This window comes from Rutidosis leptorrhynchoides, chromosome 3 (assembly GCF_046630445.1).
Source record: "Rutidosis leptorrhynchoides isolate AG116_Rl617_1_P2 chromosome 3, CSIRO_AGI_Rlap_v1, whole genome shotgun sequence".
Taxonomy (NCBI): Eukaryota; Viridiplantae; Streptophyta; class Magnoliopsida; order Asterales; family Asteraceae; genus Rutidosis; species Rutidosis leptorrhynchoides.
The window spans coordinates 10277547-10280734 of NC_092335.1; the positions used below are offsets into that span (position 1 = coordinate 10277547).

General features: G+C 36.2%; 1 pseudogene; it reads left to right on the forward strand.

Moving 5' to 3' along the window:
- The first annotated feature begins 866 nt into the window (after positions 1-866).
- LOC139899667 (probable protein phosphatase 2C 59) lies at positions 867-2801 on the forward strand (annotated as a pseudogene).
- The last annotated feature ends 387 nt before the right edge of the window (positions 2802-3188 follow it).

Below are 3188 nucleotides of genomic sequence, written 5' to 3' on the forward strand. Positions count from 1 at the left end.
AACCTTTTAAACAGCTAAAACCCCCTCATCGTCACACATCTTCACCTAAGTGAAGCATTGGAGATAAAAACGTCTTGAATACTGTAGACGGTGAATACTTGTTGCACTCAGATGGATCTGAATCCCCACTCGCTTCCAAGTCCCCCATAACGTCCAGTTCGCTACACAAAGATAGTTTAAGGGTTTGATTTTCTGGATAAGGAGAACACGAGTCAGAAAAAGAAGGCAACTGACTTTTCATAAACAACTAAGTTTCTATATGATCCTCTATAACTACATCTCTTTACTAAGACAACATTACTAACTTATTCCATTTATTTTCATTTAAGAATTCTTATCGGTAGTCACATTCTCAGTTAAAGGAACTTTTTTCCTTCAGGTTTCGTCACCCTTAATTTGATTCCCTTTAAAGTTCTTTTCTAAGGGCAAGACTTTATTGTATAGTTCATGGGATTGAAATTGCAAACATATGACTTATTTCAACAGATTTTGTGGTATATATACAAATATATAGAAAAAGGTATACTTTTGTTACTTTAACATCATACATACGTTTGTCTGTATAACACTAATTTCATGTCCAAAACTATGAATGACTAACGATTCATAAGATTTCGTTCTAATTTGATCGATATATGTCAAACCTAACGTTTTCCTGTTATTAAATTTTCTGAATATATTATGTATACAGCTGTTTAATTGTTACTTTTGTAGTCTAATTCAAAGTTGTAGATTCTGAATATCTGATCAACCATGAGGTCGAAAATTGATCAAATTTGACCCCCCAAAATCAAACTTTTATCTTTGATAAATTTATCTAATAAAGTATAGAATTATTTGCAGGAACTTCAATCCAAAAAATAATTATGGGATATCTAGATTCTGTGATACCATCCACTAACTCGGATCAACCAGGAAGATTCAAAGTTTAGCTATGGCTATGCAAGCTCACTTGGTAAAAGATCATCAATGGAGGATTTTTACGATACAAGAATCGAGTGTGTTAATGGACAGCTGGTTGGTCTCTTCAGAGTTTTTGACGGTCATGGTGGCACTCGCGCTGCAGAATACGTTAGAAATAATCTTTTTAGTAATCTAATTAAACATCCAAAGTTCATATCCGATACCAAATCAGCCATATCTGAATCTTACAATCATAGAGACTCTGAGTTGCTAAAAACAGAAAGTAATCAGATGAGAGAGATGTTGGATCAACAACTTCGACTGCCATACTTGTTGGTAATCAGTTGTTAGTTGCTAACGTTGGTGATTCAAGAGCTGTCGTTTGTAGAAACGGGAACGCGTTTGCTGTTTCACGAGATCATAAACCGGATTTAAGTGATGAACGAAAACGTTTTGAAGATGCAGGTTGTTTTTTTTTTTTTTTTTTTTTTTTTTTTTTTTGATAAAAGGGGACGGTACCCCGGAGAAATTTTATTAATCACAAAAAATAAGTACAGTGGGCGGATGTTTTGAAGTGACCATCCGAAACACTTTGACAAAATTGCCTACTCTAGGAAATTAAAATCTATACATAGATCAAAAAATCCTATCAACCAAAAATCTTATGTCTAAACAACCACCAATACCAATATCTAGCCTCATAACTAAACCAAATGACGAACAACATAACCTGCAATTAAAATCACATAATATAAAAATATATAACAGTGGATATAAGTCTTCAAACTGCACCATGACTTCAAATCTGCAGCAGAAAAATCAGCACTTGACCCTTGAAAACTGCACAAATTCTTCACTTTAAGATCTTTATTGCACTTCAATTTTCTTCTAAACTGAGTCTTCATACAATCTGCACTTGACCCTTTTAACACTTTGAAGCTTTAACATCAGCAGAACAACATTCTTCTTAACCAGCATACACCCACAGATGACGTCAGCAACCAAAAAACCCCCCTGCAGCTTACGTCAGCAACCAGTACAACCCAACTGCTTACATCAGCAACCAGAATAACCCAACAGCTTCACTTCAGCAACTAGTCTACATCTGCAGCTTACGTCAGCAACCAAGTAACACCTGCAGCTTACGTCAGCAACCAAATAACACTTGCAGCCTACGTCAGCAGCACCAAAGAACCTGCAGGCACATCACAGCAACCAAATTACATAACACTTTATTTCTTTTTTTCTGTTTTTTCTTTCTTTTTTCTGTTCTTTTATTCTTTCTTTCTTTTTCCTTTTCTATTAACTTTATTATTACAACCACCACTTCCTTCATAAACCACACAACCACCATACCAGCAAAACTCCTGCCACCAACATGTGCTAAGCACTCCAAAGGCCAATGAAGACACACAATGGAGTGAGCAATAGCGCCTGGGCAACTGGAGCCAAGCCAATTACTCATCAAACTGCCTCCTGAGTCCTGACCACATAAAGGACCCCCCGGTCAACTCTAAGTCAAAATACACAGAGAAAACAGGAAGTATGTACTACATCTCCCACATACAACCAGCTAGCTTCTGGCAAATTGACCCAAAGTTAACCTTCCAGCTATACCATAATTGGGCAATTAAGCACACCAAGTACCATATAACTTCTACATACAAATACAAGAACCAAGTTACAGGTTTGACCAGAAAAAGTCAAACTGCAACAGAATAGATGCAGGCAGGTGGTTTTGTGGTGTGCTTGCTGTTTCTCGTGCGTTTGGTGATAAACTGTTGAAACAGTTTGTTGTTTCTGATCCAGAAATACAAGAAGAAATTATATGCGTGGGGTCCAAAGACCACACATACTATCGGATCCTCCAACTCTCCAAAAAATCACAAACACGGTGACGAATATGATGGTTTTCTTTTGAAATCAAAAGCACTGTCTACAGTTGCATTGCATCTCATATATAACCTAGTACTACATATCATCGTTGACTAAAAAAGTCAAGAGTAAGATCAATCAATAAATCGATCCAACAATTTCACTGATTCATTTGATCTCTTCGAGTTTGTGTAATTCGTGAATCTAAAATGTCAAAACCACCTCCATCTGCCAAATCAATTTTCATTAGGTTTCTTCATCATCACCATCACTCAAAACCCCCAATTTCATCTCCAATTTCACAATTCACTTCTCGTAACCCTAATATACACACTAGAACTCCATCATTATCTAATACCATGACATATACCAGTTTCGAAACCAACACTGTAAAAAAAACAAAAAATTGG